The sequence below is a fragment of the Leptonychotes weddellii genome, chromosome 12, assembly GCF_054177405.1.
Source record: "Leptonychotes weddellii isolate Sample4059 chromosome 12, ASM5417740v2, whole genome shotgun sequence".
Taxonomy (NCBI): domain Eukaryota; kingdom Metazoa; phylum Chordata; class Mammalia; order Carnivora; family Phocidae; genus Leptonychotes; species Leptonychotes weddellii.
In genome coordinates, this window is record NC_138380.1 from 36,458,260 (window position 1) to 36,479,158 (window position 20,899).

The 20,899-nt window shown below is 42.7% G+C and overlaps 1 protein-coding gene across 7 annotated transcripts in view; it reads left to right on the forward strand.

Annotated features, from left to right (window-relative positions):
* ELMO1 (engulfment and cell motility 1) overlaps positions 1–20,899 on the forward strand; it is a 518,756-nt gene that overhangs the window by 16,919 nt on the left and 480,938 nt on the right. The gene's annotated exons all lie outside the window — the stretch shown is intronic.

The window sequence follows — 20,899 nt, forward strand, 5'->3', positions numbered from 1 at the left end:
GAATTTTTTTTTTTTTTTAAAGATTTTATTTATGTATTTGACAGAGAGGGAGAGAGAGAGAGAGCACAAGCAGGGGGAGCAGTAGGCAGAGGGAGAGGGACAAGCAGACTCCCCGCTGAGCGGAGAGCCTGCTGTGGGGCTCAAACCCAGGACCCTGGGATCATGACCTGAGCAGAAGGCAGACGCTTAACCGACTGATCCACCTAGGTGCCCCTGCCCATTGAACTTCTTAATCTGTGTCAACCCTTGCTCCCAAATATCTGCCTGTTCCTGCTTTCCTCCTGAGGCCTCGAGACCCCAGAATGGTTGCAGAATGGCTGAGAGAAGCGAGGACAAGAGGACGAGTTGGAAACTGACAGTTTAAACCCAGGTGTTTTGCAAATATAAGCACTCCCAGAATATTATTTGGATCCGCCTCTCGTTACCTCCTCCCTTCCCCAATTGAAAAAGACAAGCAACAGTACGTGGGCCCTAATCCTCCCGTGGACAGAACGGAGTCACAGCGAGAAAAGGGAAGTTGATTTCCTGGTTGCCCTCCCACTCACAGAGTTCTGGGTGGCGCCATCCCACACTATTTGCATCACTGAACTACACACACTGCCAAGACTGCATCTTAAATTTAAACATTTGGATGAGGATAAAGAAAGCCTGAGGGGAAAAAGGTAACACTTCACCCTCAGTGGTGCGTAAGCACTGTACATCGTATGTTTTACTTCTGCTTTTGGATTAAGGACAGAACGTTAATTAAAAAGTAAAAAGCTCGTCTTCTGAACAGCAATTAATTTGTGTTTGCTCTGCTTTCATCTATTGAGTCTTTGAATTGTTGAACACATAAAGGCTTGAAAAATATCTCCTAAGGGTCTTTCCAGTGCGCCTTCCCATTCGATTGTTTTGATCAGTAGGCTACATATTGACTTGGAAAGGAACCAGTGTTATAAAAAGAAATGTCATCGCAAGGTTCTGGTGTCTGATTGTGTTTTGGATGACACAGATGTGACAGGGCTCTGAGCATATACTCTGTTGTTTACCGGTCCGGCCCAATCCCTGTCCAGAGTCCAGTGTTCCGTTTAGCCAAGACCACTAAGAAGCAACATAACTGGATTCATTAGCCTGAGTTCTGAAAGCTCCTCTGAAGAGTTATTTTTGTATCCTACAATTTTAATTTTTGGGGACAGGCTGTACCACTTTCCAGGTGCCAAAAGTGATCACTCAGATTTTTTTATTAGGTACTATTTTAGCTTCAAAAATATTTTATTTTTTGTGGACTGCTTTGTGTCTTTGACCCAGTTCTCTTTTCCCTGGGATGTGTGTCCTAAGAGGATGAGGTTTAGGTTGTTAACGCTACCTGAAATATTAATTCCTTTCCAATGAAATCACTGTCCCCATCCTCCTCCAACACACACACATACACACACACACACTCACACACACCACACATCTCTTCCCAAACACGTATCCTTCATATTGATAAAATGTGTTTGGAGCGCGTATGGGAAAACTGATTTTTCTCCCTTTTTCAGTGGGAGAAAGAGTCGACAGAGGTCTTGTGAGACACAGCTGGAGTAGCCAAGGGCTCCTAATTGGCAGCCCGGGGCACCGCTAAGTCTTCACTGCTCCTTGTGGCAAGGCTTTCATACTCCTGGTAGCTGTGCCGGGAAGGAGGGACCAGAGACCTTGCAGAAATACGAGAACGTGCCATTTGCAGACGCGAGCTGTCAGCAGCCGTCTCCCCCACTGTAATTTGCTACAGCCTGGAAATGAATAAGTGACAGCTATTAAAAGGGCTTTAGAATAATTGCAGTTAAAAGTAAAGATATTAATGAAAAGACATTTTAGACTACCACTTACACTTGTTTCTACTCATGAAAGGGCTGAATGTTTGCAGGCCATAAAATGTTTACAAAACAGAAGCCTTGGTCATTTTATTTATGACTAGTCTGCAGTGTTCTTTATGTTTTTTTTTTTTCCCCCCATCTCATAGTGGCTTTGGTTTCGCTGACATCTGAGGGAGGGCGGTATTACATTGGAGTGAGCTGTGACACATTTTTAGCGTTGGTCGCTGCCAGCAGGGTGAGGTGACTGGGGGTTATTTCATCTGAGGTGTCAGAGTTCTCCCTCATGTGCTTTTCCTAGGGGGAGGGCGTGCAGCAGGTGCTCTTGTTCTTGGCTGGGTGCCATCATCCTGTTATGTGCTTTTTGTGACTTTTAGCTTCAGAATTTGAAGAAGTCTTTGCCCAAAATATATCTTAAAAAAATGTCTTCCTCCCTCTCAGCTAATGGAGCACATTCTGGAGATGTCCTTTCAGTCTGTAAATTGAACTGCAGCAGTTGTCCATTTTTGCAAAACATTTTGTTCCAAGTAAGTACACATGTTAATTTGCTTGACAGAGAAAGAGAGTCGAAATATCCGAACTTGGAAAGTCAGAGAATCGGCTCTGTGCCCTTTGTCAGTTCTGATTTCCAGCTGTTAAATGATTTGAATCTAGTTTCTAAAAAGGACCCCTTTGATGGTCTGAGTCATGATCCTTCCTTAGGGGGATCAGGTTAGCTTTGCAAAGTTTAGTTTGTGATTTTTCAAGAGAGAAGATACAGAGTATTTTATTGAAAGGATCTTGGAGATTTTTTTTTTTAAAGATTTATTTATTTTATTTTAGAGAGAGAGAGAGTGTGTGTACAAGCAGGAGGGGCAGAAGGAGAGGGAGAGAGAATCTGAAGCAGATTCCGCACTGAGCATGGAGATGGTCGTGGGACTCGATCTCACGACCCCGAGATTACAACCTAAGCCGAGAAACCAAGAGTTAGCCACTCAACTGACTGAGCCACCCGGGTGCCCCAGGATCTTGGAGATTCTAAGTTAATGTTTCCCTGGCTATGGTATTGAAGAGGAGCTAGGTATTAATGCTGGATTTTAAAATATATTTAAATAATTGTTTATTCATTTTAATACATACTAGAAAAAGTATAAGTGCATCAAACCTATGATTTCACAGATTTTCTTGCATAGGATGAGACTAAGATGCAATAATCTTTTTTTAAAGATTATTTATTTATCTTAGAGAGAGAGAGGAGGAGGAGAAGGAGAGGGACAAGCAGACTCTGTGCTCAGCACGGAGGCCCACATGGGAGGCTCGATCCCAGGACCCTGAGATCATGACCTGAGCTGAAACTAAGAGTTGGATGCTTAACCGACTGAGCCACCCAGGCACCCCTAAGATGCGCTAATCTTAATATTAAATATAATAGGGTTGGAAAATGGTCCTCGAAGAACAAGATTTTGGGAAACGCTGATGTAATCCAGATCTGCATTTTGCCTGTGATGAGGCTAGGCAGGGATCCACTTGCCAAAGTCTGCTTAGTGGTGAAGCCGAGACTGGAATCCAAAGTACGTCACGTTTGTGAAGAGTAACAAGAACAGCTAACATTTATTGAGTGTTTACTGTGTATGATGCAGAGGGATTTACGTACGTTATGTTATTTTATTCTCACTGCAGGCCTTTGCATTAACTACTATTAATATTCTTATTGTGTAGATAATAAAACTCAAAGCTTCGAGAGGGTGAGTCACTTGCCCAAGGTCATAGAGCCAGACAGGGGCAGAGCCAATCCGGAAAGATGGCTGGCACATCAGCTGATCTTAGGTCAATGAGAAGAGTTAACATGGAGAAGGAATCCTTTTGTTAGGAGACTTAAAGGCCTGTGGAGCAAATATTTATTGAGAGCTTAACACGTGTGCTGAACCGCTAGGTGCCAGGGGCCCAGAGCTGCCTGAAGAACTCTTGAGAATTAAGGGTTTGGTAGCCTCACTGGAGTTGGGTACTCCCATAGGACTTTCCTGGGGAGATTTTCTTCATCTGTTAGCATGTTAAGTGCTGAGAAGCCTGCAGCCAGAAACCTGTTTTCTTTGTAATATTGTTGGTTTTCAAAAGCAGTTAACCACAGGTTCCCTTTTTCTTCAATAAAACCTGTTACATTTTGCAGAACCAATATTCTGTGGAGCACACGCTTGGGACCTAACCTAATCCTTTTAAACTCATTTTACACATGAGAAACCTGAGGTTCATGATGACTTGGCCAAAGTCAAAATTAGTTGTTGGCAGAGTTTCTGTCATTCTCCCACTCGTTCAACAAGTATCCATCCAGTGCCTCCCAGGGGCCACGCATTCTAGGAATTGGGGCTTAGCAGTGAACAGATGGACAAGAGAAAGATATGAAAGCAAATTGACAATTTTAGGTAATGGTAAATCTATGAAAATTGGAGATTTTTACTTTTTCGGCATTCTTTTCAAGACAGAAGGCATGCCTTTTTCATCTTTGTTTTCCCAGTTTCTAGCACAGGGCTGGAATGCATTTTCAATAAATATTTATTGAATAAATAAATGAGCTTTTGATGATTTGGGGTCTTTCCTATTATGTAACAAAAAGGTCAATTAAAAAAATACCAATTGCCATTAGTTGTGGTGTGTTACTCTTTGGGAAGTTAAAAACAAAATGTTCTGGGAGGTCCGCAGACTGAAGTAGGTTTCTTGGTCACCCCTGCTAAGAAGCCCAGTTCTGAACAGCATCGACTTTAGACAGTCATTAGAAGACAGATACTTTATGAGAGAAGTCATGTTTGAAAATCATCTCTATAGGTTTCTCAGCATTGGTAAATTGTTTCATTGCCTAGAATTTTCAGACCACATCTGTTTTTTGGTTCCTGGGCTCTTGGCCATCTTGTTAAGATGCCGATACCTCTAAGGCTCTACCCAAATTGCTAATATCAAAAGATTCCTGAGGAGTATATAGCTTGTTCAGATACAACAGAGGTGGGAAACAGAATCTTATTAGATGGCCGGTTCTTTATGGCTTGAATTAGGGGGTACCTGTGGGTACTGGGCAATCTGTCTGTCTGGCGATTTTTCTGAACTATATAGCACACTGTGGCCTTCTAAATCTCTGCCCATGAATGCTGGAAAGGACTGATGGAAGGATGTTTTATACATTCAAGCATAGGGAAAATGGCTGATGTCAGTACAGTATGAAGGTTCTATGAGTCCATTGGACTAGAGGTTCTCAGTTGCCCCGGTGGTCAACACTAGTAGGAAAGATCTTGTCAAGAGGGTCAGTAAAGCAATTGGCTTTTCCACTTGCACAACTCCTTCTCTAAGATATTCGTGACTGAGGAAGACCATTCTGCTATGGAGGAAATGATGGTCTGACCCCGGCATGTTCATGGCTCTTTCCAGTGTGCCTTGTTGTCCCAGGAAGAAGGGAAGTGCCATGCTGGACCTTGCTCTGCATTCCACAGGGGACTCCCTGCTTCTAAGGGACCCCTAGCCATGAGGTCCACCAGCAGAGGCCTCAGGAAGCACTCACCCAATACGTCATCTCAAGCAGATCATTTCGTTTAGGCGGGCATTTCAGAGAAGGGCATTTTAGTGGTTAGAAATGCAGCCTCTCTGGTGGAGGGCACTTATAATTTAAAAGAAGAGGAAGGGAAATGAATCTGACACCGTCTGTCAAATTCATTTCTAGGTTTCTCATGGAAATCTAGGTTTCCCCAAGAGGGTATTTCCCTGAGAAGGGATTATTTCATTCTGCATCACAGCAAAATCAGACATCTATTTCTGGGGAAAAGAGGCAGAGAAGAATTGGGGTAAGTATTTGAGAAATAAAATAAAATGGAAAGCTGCAAGTTTTAGTCTCAGAAGCGAAAGCAGAACTTTTAGAGTTTAGGTCAAGAGACACAGGCTTAATTGAATCTGTAGGAGTTTCCTGTAGGCTGGAAGAAGAATGTCTGACTAACAAAGAAAGATGAATGATGGCATATGTTACTGAAGGAAAATGGTGGATATTGTACCCTTCCATATTCTAGGTAAATAATCTGTAATGTAGAAGATATTGGTGCAGGGCAAAGAGCATGGTACCTAGAGCTGGAAAGAGCCAGGCCTGAATCCCACCGTCTCCATTTTTGATGTGACAATTTAAGCAAGTTATGTGATGGTTTTGATTCACAATTTCCTCATCTGTAAAATGAGGATAATAATATAGACTTCTAGAGGATGCTATGTGGTGCTTAACAGGCCTGGCACATGAAGAGTGCCCAGTAAATGGTAGCTTTTATTATGAACTATAAATAGAAAAATATCTAAATAGTGCCCACCACACCCAGAGAGGAGCTCTGAAACACCCTTTGGAGGTACTTTCAGACCTTGTGACTTGATTCAGTATGGCACCATGCTTGTCTGATTTTTTTTTAATTTCCCAAGAATTCTTATATTGAATTATTGCACTACAAGAAATAAGACATTTTGGAATTTGCACAGCCCGTTAACTAATTCTAAAACACTTTTCCTAAACAGGCAGACAGGTGTTGCCTGCTGCATCTGCCTATTTGTACCTGTTTCAGCATTTTGAAATCCAGCAAAAACATTTAAAATCACGAAAGCCAATTGCTTCATGACTAAACAAAATTCCCTAAAAGTGTTGTGTGTTCCTGCCAACAGCTGAATGCTCTAAAAGAGGCCAGAAAACCGCATGAGCTTCTTTATTAATGCTGTTGATGTGTTGAGACTTGTATTAGGTCCCTTAGGCGAAAAAGAAGCACAGATTTGGGAGAGGGGGGACTCAGATGAATTAAGCCAGTAACATTCAAGTCTCTTGGCCAGAGAGATGTAAATTATTTGTCTAAACGCAACAGAAATAAGACTCTCTCAGGTCCAAAAAGACTTTGATAAAGAATGCAAACCCATTGCCTTATTGAATTTATTTCTCTGGTTGCTAGATACGTAATTGGGAATCGATAAGTATTGTTTGCTTGCCTTGTGAAATTGTTTCATGTTGGGGTAAGGATGAGTCTGTGGTGTTGAAATAGAGGAAAGCTAATTCTCTTATGCTGGGATTGGCTTTAATCTTATTAGCCAGATGTTCCAACCGTTATAGCTAACCAGTCAGACTGGGCCACAAAAATCTCAGTTGCACAATATAATTGGATTGTGGACTGCATTCTTTAAAAATCACGATTTGTGTGGGACAGAGGCACCTCTTGTCTGCATTTTGGGAGCACAGGTTGGCTCCCTGGTCTCGTTCAGGTCAGAAACACCGCTGCCCATCACTTTTGGCCCCGGCTCCTCGTGGTTAAACCACAGTGCATTTGTATGCTCCAAGCACAGGGGCCACTTTTGGCCAATGGAAGTGGTTAACCCTGCTGCCTGGCTCTCTCCTGCTGCTGTTTATGAGGTGTGGCTCTTTCATCCCTGCTTGTTGGAAGAGCATTCAGAAAAATCCATTGCAACTCCCGATTTTGATAAAGCCTTTAATTTTCCATCCTTTCCTTTGGCAGCTTCATCCATTTGCTGCATATTCAACTCTGAAGAGGCCAGGGTTGAATTGAGGTGATAGTTTCAGAATGGCCTGGAGTTTAGAAGGTGTGATTATGTTAGAGAACCTCCAGCATTGAGTTTGCTTGGCTTTGAAATCTGGAGGATTATACTCTCCTCACGGGGAAAGATTTATGGCCTCTCGGGAGAGAACCTTGTGGCCAGAATGAAGTGTGATATTTTGATAAGGTGCTTGGGGAGGTGGCTGGATATAGAGCAGAGTAGGTTTCTGATTGGTGCAAGCAATCTTGAGCCCTCCTGGGTGATAATTACGAAATATGTGTGCCCTAAGAAATGAGAAAATGTGTGGCGGGGCCATATAGAAAGAGTCGAGTTGGCTAAAATAAGGAAACAGGGAAAAGAAGCCATTTGAGAGAGGACTTGGTGCCTATTTGGTATTTGCGTCTGCTTTTCTCTTGAAATGGGCTGATGTGTTGGCGAGACGCTTCTGGCTGTTGTCAGAGATGGGAACATCTGTGCACCTCTGCAGAAACCTCAGGGTTCTAAAGTGTTTGGTGGAAGTTCCATAACTGCAACTCACTCTGTCTCCTCATTAAGGAGTTAAGCCTCTCCGCTCAGAGTGTGCTTTTTAAGGGAGGGTTTGGCTTATGACTCTGGGCTTTACTTTTGCCTAGCACATGGCAGAAGAGAGTTTCCAGCCATGAAATCTAAGGCCAGCAGATTCAAGTGTGCAGACTTGAGGCAAATCAGCTCTGCTGGCTCGGGGGAAATAAGAATGAAAAGCTGCCCAGTCAGCAAGGTAATTGTGACAGAGGCCTGCAGGCCGAGCCAGCAAGAGGTGTGCCTAATTCTTCAAAGGTTTTGCTTCAGTCACTGCTATTAGGGGTAAATGCTGTTACAGTGATCCCAAAATATCAGTGACAACGCACTAAGAGTGTAGTGATTGGTCACCTCAAAGTCCAGTGCTGGTCAGGGGGGTCACCCTGGGCATCAACACCTGGCTAGCACACTCCCCGTCTCCTACCTGTCTTGCTTTTTCCAGAACTCAGTCACAGTGGCCGAAGGTAGAGGGCTTTGGAAAATGTGGTTTAGTGATGTGCTTGCGGAAATGCAATGGATTGATTCAATGCATAGCATCGTCTCTACCACAGCCCTAAATGTTCTTCCTGAACAGTTGTGATTCCAGGTTTTGTTGGGCCTGAAGCTTAAGCAAGTTTGGGGCTCCCTTTAGAAAATGATACAAAGTTAGGTACAGAAGTGAATATTCATTTAGAATGAGATGGGAAGGGCTCAGTCAAGAGAGACGCCATGCAGATAAAGGTTTCTTAGCGCCCCCATAAATGTAGGTCTGTTCCTAGATGTCCAAATACAAAGTGTATTTTTCCCCTACTTGCAGTGTAACCAAACTGTGCTTGCTCGATGCCCCCCCCCGTCCCCCCCACCCCCCCACCAGCCAACAGGGCCCTTTGTGCTAGACAGGGTGCAGCGGGCCAGCTACCTCCCACTGCCTTCAGAGTGAAAATTGCTGCAGCCTTTCTGGGGAGCCACTTGGCTCTGTGCACTGAGAGCCCAGGACCCTTCATGGGCTTTGACTCAGTGGTCTCACCTCTCCTCTGTGTGCCTGCAAGGGGCTGAGGGCATGGGTCTGGAGGCAGACCCAGAGTGATTGTAACCCAGCCACTGTTTGCTCCCTGATCCTTAACTTCTCCAGACTGAACATTCCCCGCATTGATAAAATCGGCATAAACAGAGCCATGTGTGTGGTATCAAGATTAGTTGGGATCATGCATTAAAGCGTAGGGCCTAGGACTTAGTAAGAGGTTAGTACATGTGGTGTATTTTTTATTACCATTCACACCAGGCAAAGATTTTTTTTTTTTAAAGATTTATTTATTTATTTATTTGAGACAGAGAGAATGAGAGAGAGAGAGCGCATGAGAGGGGGGAGGGTCAGAGGCAGAAGCAGGCTCCCCGCCGAGCAGGGAGCCCGATGCGGGACTCGATCCCGGGACTCCAGGATCATGACCTGAGCCGAAGGCAGCCGCTTAACCGACTGAGCCACCCAGGCGCCCACCAGGCAAAGATTTATATCTGAAGATGTTCAATCTGCATTAGTCACACATAAAAAAATGAAAACACTCTGGTGACAGGTAAATGCTTGAATTGTGTCATCATACAATGGACTGTTACAGTAATTACAGATGATGATAAAACGTTTTATGCAAGGAAAAAAATGCATATAATAGGTGAAAGCAGAATGATATGAAACAGTGTGGCCCAATTACGTAAATAATGAGTAAATTTTTTTAACTGAAACTATGAAAATGTTAGCATTGGTCATTTCTGGATGATAGACATATGACCAAACTTTATTCTCATCTTTATAGTTCTCTGCATGTCACAAATTGTATGTAATTATTTAAATAACGATATTACCGATCTTCCCTTATAAATAGCAATGTTGCAGCCTTAAATTTGCCTAATATTTACTGTTTCTAAAGTGCTGTCACATCTCATTTAATCTTCACAACAACCCTGAGAGAACAACAAAGAAAAAACTTGCATTTTTAATGGAAAACAGATAAAACAAAGAACTCATCCAGCCACTGAAAACTGAATTTATTGAAATTTCCAGATAGCATAGTCACATAGTCACCTTCCTTGAAATTTCCGTCTCCTTCCTCATGTTCCCTAATTAATTCTGCTGTTTACCAAGCACTGTAACAAAGGTAAATTACTACTCTCTTCTCAATTAATATGGTTTTCTATTTAGATTTTTAATTACAAATATTTACAAGTATTGGTTTAGATTATTTTTTCATGGAAGTTCTAGAATAGAACTTGGAATCCTCGCCTTGTTCGATCAGAAAATGCTTTCTGCATTTTAGCCAAGAAGTTGAGAAATACACACTTTGGGTCAGAGCCTGGCTGCTTCCTGAGCAGCTGCTTGTGCTCCCAGTCCCCTTCCTCCCCTGCAGCTCCAGCTCTTGGGGCTACGGAGTGGGGTTGTTGGCACAGTCTCTAGGACCATAGGGACCGACACCTCCTGATCAGCTCATCCTGGATGCTCTTCTACCCTGGCTGACTGGTGTTCTATACCTGGCTTCTGTTTTGTTCCAAGGGCCAGAATCCTTGCCAGAATAACCCGCTGAGAGCTGGGCCTTTGGCTCAGACCAGACCCTCCTTCTGGACTTAATGGCCCTCTACTGCACATGCTGACATTTGCTTCCCACCCAAGCCTGGGGACTCACGTCTCCTTATAAGACCTGCATGAAGACTTCCCGACTACCTGTCCGTACCTGAGATTATCGTGTTCCTAGATTTGCGCTCCCCACACTTGGCCCTGCTTGATGCTGCCTACTTCAAGTCTGACCTGTGGATGCTGACCGGTTACTTGAGTTAACTCAGATGCAACCTTGGCATCGATATCCAGCAGGTAGAGAATTCCGCTGGCGCAGAGCACACTCCCTCTCAGCTACGGAACCTGCCTCTCTCCTTGCTTTCAGCCTTGCTCACCCCAGGGACCTGGGCAGATCCAAGTCCAGGTTCTGGACTCTCCCATGGGTCTTACCTCCCTCACTGCAATCCACTGGGCGAGGCCACCAGATACTGCACTTTGAAAATACAATTTGTTTTGAAGTTGCTAAGGGCTTGGAGGACAGCAGAGTTGCAGGCTGCTGCGGGTGCTGGACATTGGGTAAGCAGGATAACTCGTGCTGATTTATACCTAGGGGTAGAATCCTCTTATTTCAGCTGTAGTTGAAAGTATCATTCAAGGCAGTTCAAAATATGTTGCATTTTCTGCCTGTAATGGTTTCAAGTCCATTAAAATATCCTGGAATAAAAGTTTTCCTGTCTCTTCTTTAACAGACAGGTCAGGTTAAGTGGAAAGCATGGGCAGGGAAGAGAGTATTCAGGGAGCCTGGGTTGCTCTGTTAGATTCCTAGGGCTGCCTTAACAAATTGCAACAAATTTGGGTGGCTGCAAACAGAAATTTATTCTTTCACAGTTCTGAATGCTAAGAGTGAAAAATCAAGGTGTTGGCAGGGCCTTGCTCCCTGGGAAGTCTCTAGGGGCAGATCCTTCTTCGGCTCTTCCAGCTTCTGGTAGCTCCAGGCATTTCTTGGTTTGTGCACATGACTCCTCTATCTCTACCCCCATCTTCATATGGCTGTTTTCTTTTTGGGTGTCTCTGTCTTTGCATGGCGTTTTCCTCTTAAAAGAACACCAGTCATATTGGAGTAGAGCTCACCCCAGTGATCTCATCTTAACTTGATTCTATCTGCAAAGACCCTGTTTCCAAGTAAGGCTACATTCATGGATACCAGGGTTAGGGCTGCAGTGTAACTTTTTGGGAGTCACAGTTCAACCCGTAATAGTTGCCTGCTGATCCACTCCTGCTGTACTCACTCCAGAGGTGGGGCCACCTGCAGGACTGCTTGGGGTCTTTGTTTCCTTGGCTTTAAGTGGAGATAATAATTGTGCCCTGTAATAGAATTATTGAGAGCATTAAATGAGATAATGCTTAGGATCGGATCCAACTTATAGAAAGTGCTCAGTAGGTGTTGGCTTTTATGGCCAGTTACTTTCTTCCAGTCCTTTGATGTCATAAGCTGGTTCATGGAGAAATTGAGGAAGTGAATGAGTCACACAAAAAGTAACACTATGGTAAAGCCGAAGGTTAATTCTTTCGATGCTGTGACCCATGGGGCTCATCTGCACACAAATTTTGCTTCCAAGGTTGTTGTCAGGACTGAGTTTGCCCAAGTATTTGCTTGATTGAAATCTCCTATGCTGCTCATTAAAGTGAATGCAAAGTAACTCTCTTGGGCAAGTTCTAGAGAGTCTAGGCCTTGAGCTGGAATGAGCAAATGCGTCTGTCCTTTCAGGGTCATTCTGTAAGACTTGTGGCTTATGCACCACTAGGCTCTGTGGCACCATTCATATGGTGGCCTGTGTGAATGGTGCTGCTGCCGGCATTCCAGGGGACACGGCCTGGGCTGTTGTGTGAGGTGGCTGTGATAAGGGAAATCTGTGTTCTGGGATGGCCCACCGAGCCTGCAAGGGAGTCCCAGCCCCTGCCCCGGGGCTCTTCCCGGTTCTTCTCCTTGCTCTGCTTCCCGCGCATGCCAATCTGGGTTCCTCTCTCTGCCCCGCTTCGTGCATGCGCCAAGAGTGCCCAGTATGTGGAAGTAGAAATGTATAAATTACCCCCTTTGCTTGTGCTCGGGCCTCAGACCTTTGGAGACCACTCTCCTCTGAGCCCACCGGCGTTAAATAAACCTCCTATCCTCCAAGATCTCCGGGTACCGCTTGGTTCTTCCGTCGGGCGGTCCAGTCCAGGTTCTGTAACTGTTGAGTGTTCTTTCCAGAGTTATGTGGGGTCGGCAGGTCACACAGTCATAGTGTGAAACTTCAAACATATTCTACTGGCTTAACTCTTTGATGGAAATGGGATTCCCAAGATCCCAAATCATAGCCCATAGCTTTGCAGAAAAGATACATATCTTATATTATCCACCAAGGTAAAACCTGCGAGTTGTTCTCAAGTCAACCTGCTGTTTTCTTCCGCACGTTGTCTTTGTGAAGTTTGTGTCATCAGTTTTATAACTGGAAGCACATCTGACTTGGAACATAAATGCTACACGTTGAAGACCTAAATAAAGCTTAGCTTTAGATTGAAGTCCAATAAAGGAATTATCTATAGTTCGTTCCCTTATTTCTGTTATAAGTCAGCCGCAAAACTGAAAATAGAGGCTTGACTTTGCAAGGTCATTTAGTGGTGCTGATCATCTGAAATGCCGATTATTAAGAAAGATTGTAGATTTCATTATGGAATATACTTTGAACATAATTTTATGTGGGTCTATTGATGTTCTGGGATTTTTCTGAGATTTGTTGAAGATGTGTTGTAGCTATTTGGTTTATGAATTGTTGAGGTGCTGTTTATTTTTAATATACTCTGTTCTTTCTTCTTCCCAAAGCAAATAATCAAGAATCAATATTTAGCTTTAAGTGAGATTCATTTACTTTATATTGAGAGTTATTATTACTTTAATTTATGTTCCTTTTTCCTTGGAGCCCTGATGTCTTTTGGAAGATAAATCTTTTTGTGTACTTTTTTGTATATTAATTATTTTTCTTTTCAGTATTAATTGTTACAACCACAACAATGAATGTTATCACACACTTACCATATGCCAGTCACTGTGCTAATGGCTCTAGATAGATTATCCTTATTTAATTTTATATCAATACTAGATTTTTAAGTAGAGTCTGTTAGAATTCACATTTTATAATGAGGATCTGAGGCCTGGGTAGACATACTTGCCAACATTGTAAGAAGTGGAGCCAGGGTTTGAGCCCTGATTCTCTGACTCGGGGTCTCATGCTTCTCAACCCTGTACTTTTGATATTGCAGATACCGTCAAAATCTTTGCATTCAAGGAACTGCAGATGCAATCCAGAATTTTTCAGTGATTCAAAAGGCCCCTGCATTTTCATGTAATGTGGATTTTGGGCCAGTGGATCGATTCACTTTGCTTAATTTGTTTCGGTCAGGTTGACATTATGCTAATTTACACAGTCACTGAAAGCAGTGGGAGATATCCCAGGAAGGCTCTGGGTTGCAGGAGAAATTAGCATGGAATTAAGAAATTCACAGGTTTCATAAGTAGATAACCTTGAGAATTGACTCACTTGTTATTGAGTATGTGTTTCCAAACAGGATGTTACTTGCTTTTGTGTAATAAATAATACCAAGTCAAATCAACGCAGATAACTAGTTTAAAAATTAAATAGGTTTTGTTTTGTTTTGTTTTTACTTCAGGAACGTCTCAAGGTCTTGAATATATGCTATGTGCATTGCAATCCTCAAGAGGGGAAAAAAGACCATTAAGTGTTTTGGGAATGTACCTGACAACTGTTTGCTTGTTTATTTGTTCTTATTTTATTCTGGCAGGTAAGGTTTCTCATAATGCACTTAGGAGGTGTTTTTTTAGATTTTTGCAGTGTAGTGGTTAAGATGACTTTGATCCTAAGTAACAGAAGACCCAGTGCCAAGTGGCTTAAGCAATAAAAGCTTGTATATGTGCAAAGATTAGAGCTATAGTGAGCCATAGAATTCGTCTAAATCCACCACTTTCTAGGTCACTTAGGATTTTTTTTTTTTTTCCCGTCCCTGCCACAGTTGAACTTTGGATCTGGACCTGGGGCAGCTTCCCCTAGAGAATGAACAGGGTGGTGACCAAAGAAGGCCAGAAGAAAAATCCGATCATTTTTAGGAAGAGTGAATGGGCTCATGGGTCCTTGAGAGGTGGCCAACAATGGTCCACTGTGGCCAGTGACTTGGATATGCCTAATTTAGATTAATGAAGATATTAATTCCAGTTTGTCTTTGCCCTTGTATGTATCGATATTCTACATGTGATGTATAAGGTCCCCTCCCACCCAGTATTTTTGGTGAATATTTCTGTAGTTACCTCTAAACACAGAACAAGTTTCTAGTAGAACACTCAGAGGTACGAGTCTGCGTCTATCCGTTTCCCGTGTGTCAGTCCCATAGATCTGGTACGATATTAGTGTTGGCTGCTGACATCCACGAAAGTCTGTAAGTTTTCTCAGCAAAATGAGTGCTGTAATGACATTATACCCATTCGTTGCTATGTGACTCATATTTACACTTAATATTATTTTGATGTGCAAGTTTCCTGGTGAATATAGATTGATTCTCTTAATTTACCCTTTCACTTTACTAGTTGTGTATTTTCTCTCAGTTCTCAGAAAAGTGCTGAAGGGTGTTTTACTGAATGACAGGTGAGGGACAGCGAGAAAAGGAGAACCGTGGGCCGTAAGTTTGCACATCACACGGACACTCATGTTTTGGCTGTGGGGATTTCTTCTGAGAAGTGAAAAATGCCTTCAGATGACTCGGTTCATTTGCTGCTTGCCCTATTTATTTGCCATATTGCACCAATAGGTATTTCCTTCTATTTTTCAGTTAATCGACTGAATACCTGCGACATGCAACAAGGTATTTTGTGTGGATTCTAGGTTGATCGAGACTTTCTTTAGAAACACAGCTTTCTTGCTCTTGCAGTCTGGTCAGGGAGAGGAGACAAGCACACAGATAACTACCACAAAGGATCAAGTGCAAAGGGAGGCTCAGAAGTTCCAAGAGATTCAGAGGAGAAAGATTCCTGGTGAGCTGAGGAGTCATGGGTGAATGGGGGAAGGGAGAAGAATGGGGACGTCAGACAGACGTCAGACAGAGGCTAAGTAATCTAGTTCGGCTAGAGCCTCGATGTTGTGAGTCAAAAAAGAGAAAAAAGAAAAAAAAAAACAACTAGTCGAGTTACTTCTTATACTAGTGATTTATCGTGGGGTAACAGTTACCCAAAACTTAGTGCCTCACCCAACAAGAGGCTTCTGTGACCTCTCCTCCTTCCCAGGGGTCATGAGTCCAGGAGAAGCTTGGCTGGGCAGCTCTGGCTCAAGGTCCATCCTGAGGTGGTTCTCAGATGTCTGACCGGGGCTGGAACATGTGCTCCAAGGTCGCCCATTCACATGGCTGCTAAGTTGGTGCGGGTCTTCTTGACAGGATGGCTGGCCTTCCCCAGAGCCAGTTGACATAGAGTCAGTCAGGTGGCGCCTGTATCCGTTTTATGAGCTCGCCTTGGAAATCACACAGCATCATTTCCGAAGCATTCCATGTGTTATGTTAGAAAAGGCCAGTCTAAGGGAGGAGGGACCTAGGAGTCACCATTTATAGGAAGGAGTGTCAAAAATAAATAGAGGAGTTTCAAAGGATGTGCACAGATGTTTTAAAAGCTATACTGTTCTGGAAAAAAATGACAGAAGCAGAAATGACAGTTGTATTGCTGTGGTCTTTCTTTCGTTGTTCCTCCATAGTCTTTCCTCATATTAGTTGGTAGCCTATTTCAATTGGTAAACTGTGGTATAAATAATGTCTTAAGTAGATTTTCATCTACTAGACTAGTTATTTAAAATAAAAGTTGGTGATTGATTCAAGAGGTGTCTCGTAGAAGAAACTTACTACAGCAGAAGTGGCTCAGGCTGAGGTGGGGGCTGGAGGGGCACAACCTCCCCTGAGGGCCCCAGAAACACCTTGACCCTTCAGAACAGAGCTCTGTTTCAAAGCTGTGCCATGGATCCTTCCACTTCCTTTGTTTTTCCTTAAGAATTCAGTTTGTTCTTTGGAAGAGCTCTTTCCTATTCAGTGATTTAGAACGGCTTGGTAAAATGCATTCTAATCGTGAGAATTATTTCCAGTATTTTAAATAGGTGGTTGGGCCATGGCACCGAATGATAGTTAATATTGTTTCATTCAAAACGTATGTTTTGTAGCTGGAGGTGGTTGAGCGTGAGGAAGGGGACTTTATTTTTTTATTTTTTATTTTTTTTAAAGATTTTATTTATTTATTTGACAGAGAGAGACACAGTGAGAGAGGGAACACAAGCAGGGGGAGTGGGAGAGGGAGAAGCAGGCTTCCCGCGGAGCAGGGAGCCCGATGCGGGGCTCCATCCCAGGACCCTGGGATCATGACCTGAGCCGAAGGCAGACACTTAATGACTGAGCCACCCAGGTGCCCCAGGAAGGGGACTTTAAACAGAGTTTTCCCCTCTGTGGAGCGCACATTAGTTAAGTATGTACTCGGGACTGAAACAAAGGGGTGGTGATAGCCATGAGAGACGTGAGCCACCATTCCCCGTGATCTCAAAACTAAAGCCATCCGTGATGACGTAACCTCAGATCGGCACAATATTACTGCTAGAGTGGGAGGCAGAGTTCTGAGAATGGAGACTATGTGTACTTTTGGCTAAGTGTTTTTCATAATTACCAGGGGTAACAGGAAATTTTTATGACCCAGATAAAGAAAATGGTGCTCATTAGTCATATGAATATTAGTTTTCTCAACATAACAATATACTGCTAAGGTCCCTCCCCCTAAAAAAGCCATTACTGTACACAGCGTGCAGGGAAAGAGACCCTTTATTAGAGAAATTGGAAAAGTAGATTACATTACCTCTCTTTAATTTAACACATTTAAAAGGCAATCACCAGCAAAATTAATTTTTATTTGAAGAAATCTGAGGATGAAAAGCATGAAGGTATTACTTTTTCTCTACTATCACTCTCCCCTTTCATTGCTGCTACCATGAACTTTACCCACTTGTTCCTGGAAAAGAAAGAACATGGAGCTTGCTGCAGAGATTTCTTTTTAAAATTAAGAAGTGTTATAGTAAATGTAGAAAGCCTAGAAGACACTGGGAGCTGGTGGTAAATGCAAGAAAGAGGACCGCATTTGTTTCCTTTTTTTTTTTTTTTTTTTTTACAAAGATATGTGTATGGAAGATTATTGCTCTTTGAATTCATCCATTAACAATCACTATTCATACCTGTGGGATTTCCCATTCAGAATATTGGTGAGGTAGAATTAGTTGCTCTATCTCCATAATTATTTCTTAAAATAGTTTTCTAAGAGCCAGTAAAATACTGTGCTACTTCTTCCTCCTTCCTGTTGCAGCCGCTCCAGGTTTTATTATGAAAATGTATGCGTGGGAACAAAAGCTCAAGCTCTTAGTTAGCAGAGGGCCTGGCATGGAACAGTGTCAGTAAACAGGAATTCCTTTCTACCTTCCCTTATCCTGATGCCTTCTGCATTGACCCCAGCATCAAAGTAGGGAGGCCGTCAAAAAGTGCTAGAGTAGATGGCTTGTGGATAACATCCTTTTCTTCATTCAGCTAAAAATCTTTCCATTTACGTCTTCTTTCCTTTGCGGCTTTATCTGTTTCCCCCCAACATGCAACCCACTGCTTTTTATTTCTTCCCCAAAATATAAGTCAGGTTGCCTTCGTTTAGGGCTGGACCCACAGGCCCAATGATGGGATCTCATTTCTTTAATTGTACTAGTTTTCTCTTGTTTGAGTGAAGAAAATTATTAGCAATTTAGATTATTATTCATTCCTATATGTCATTCATTTACTCATTTCTTTGTTCAGCATAGCATTTATGGAGGGTCCACTGTGTAGGTTTGTACGTGTGTTGGGGTGGGGCATGTTCATGGAGACTGCTGTGACCTAGACAGCCAGCCCTTTGTCCCTGCCTTCTAGTAGCTCACAGTCTGGTGGAGAGGTGGAGAGACAGACGTGTAAATGAGTAAATACATTTTGAATAAGCATTTATCCAACTCCTGCTATGTGCAAGGAAATGACTTGGATTTTATATAAATACCAGGCTATGCTAAACTTGATCCTTTCCTTCAAGGGAGTTCATAGTTTAGTACAGAAAAGAAGACACAGATCTAATTTAGCAACAATTTAGAGAGCTTTCTATGTGTCAGTCACTAAACTACTATAGTTGGGAAGTTCAAGTTTATTTTCATGTTACTTACAAAAATAGGCCCTTAGAATGCAAAGAAAATAAATATCTTTGGAGCTGGAGTATTTAGAGTGGGGATTGAAGAGGAAGTGGGAAACAGTGGTTAAGAATAATTGAGTAGTTAAGGGCTCTGGACTCTGGGAGTCAGATATATCTGGATTTGGATCTTGGCTCCATAACTTAATAGTTTTGTGACTTTATGGGGGAGGCAGTTAATTACCTTTCCAAAGTTGTTTCCCCATCTACAAAATGTGGTTAATATTGATAATATTGTGGCAGGTTATATTTTCCAAAGATGGCCAAATCAGTATCTCTCATTCCACATGTTCTCACAAATGTCACTTTGACAGTCATCTCACTTAGTAATAGGGTTTCTGTCTCTTCTCTCTGATCTTGAGGGGAAGGTTGTGGTCATCTTGACCAATAGAGTATAGCATAAGTAGTGCTACATGACTTGCAAGGCAAGATCAGAAATATGCTATGCACCTCCATCTTGCTCTGTGGTGTTCGCTCTTGGAAGCCAGCCACCATGTTGTGAGGAGGCTCAAGCTGCTCATGGAAAGGCCCAAATGGGAGGAATTGAGGACCTGGCCCACAGGCTTGGCTGAGCTCCCCGCTGACAGCTAGCACAGCTTGCCAGCCATGTAGGAGAGCCATCCTGAGTAGATCCTGCAGCAAGCCCCAGGTGAGTAGCCTTGGCTGACTCCACAGGAAGCATAGACCAGCCATGCCTGCTCAACCCTGCCAAATTGTACTATCATGAGCAAAATAAATGATTGTTGGGATGGTTTGTTACACAGCAATAAATAACCAGGACATCTGCCATGTAAAGTTGCTAAGAGGATTCAGTGGAATGATGCATACAAACCAGCACAAAACTAAGGCTTCATTAATGACAGCTCTTTTCATTATTGTTACTGGTTGAGAAGGTAGTGGAAATCAGCATTAGTTTGAAGCATTTAATGGAAATCAGCATTAGTTCAAAGTGAGGTCACAGTATGAAGCTTCCCCCATGAACTTCTGGTATGTGGTAGGTTTTAGGGAACTTGTTTTGTTCACTTTTTTGTCATTTGCAAAAATTGTTGTGAATCAGCTCCCTAGAGTTCTTTTCTCCTGGGTTTATGATACTCTGCTAGACTCTGTTCTCCTTTGAGTCAGGGTTTCACTCAAACTTTCAGTGTTGTGACTGGATTTGTAATCAATGTTTAAACTTCCAGAATATTCTGCGAATGTCATGCTCTTGATGTTATTAAAAAACATTTTTTAAATTGTGGTGAGAAACATAACATAAAATTTAGCATCTTAACCATTTTTAGGTGTACAGTTCAGTAGAACTGAATATTGCTGTGCAACAGATCTCTAGAACTTTCTCATCTTGCAAAGTAAAACTCCATACCAATTGAACAGTAACTCCTCATTCTCCATTCTCCATGCTCCCAGCCCCTCATAACCACCACTCTACTTTCTGTTTGTAAGAGTTTGACATGTGAGTGGAATCATGCAGTATTTGTCCTTTTGTGACTGGCTTATTTCACTTAGCGTAAAGCCCACAAGATTCATCCATGTCGTGGCATGTTCTTTGGGTATAAAGACATTTTGCAGAATGTACTTCTTTTGAAGGCTGAATAATATCCCATTGTACGTCTACCCCACATTTTATTTACCCCTTCATCTGCCAGGGTTGGGTTGCTTCTACTTCTTGGCTATTGTGAGTCGCGGTACAGTGAGCTTGGAAGTGCAAATATTGCTCTGCTCTCATTTTTCCCACCTCCCACCAATACCAGAATCTCACTGAGATGCATTTGAGAGAGGTAGGGGCTGATTTGTGTTCACTGCCATTTTTTCGCTGTAGATCTTAGAGAGTTGCACATCATTTAGGTAGCCGAGCTGCCCAGACTCCTCCCGGGGGCTTCATCAGCATGCCTCGCTGTTGTGTAACCTGAGCAAGATTAGAGTTACACCTCTGTTTGCAGGGCTCCTCCATGCTTTCAAAGCAGTTTCACAAGCACGATTTTATTTAACCCTTGCTGAATGATGGCTGTTTCTTTAATACGGGGAACATGAGGATACAATTACGGATGTAAACTCCTCACAGCTGTGGGTAATGTAGTGTTCATGGTCTATCAGAATGGACTCCATTTACGAATAGACTTGACGTAGTTTTTTTCCTTTATTTTT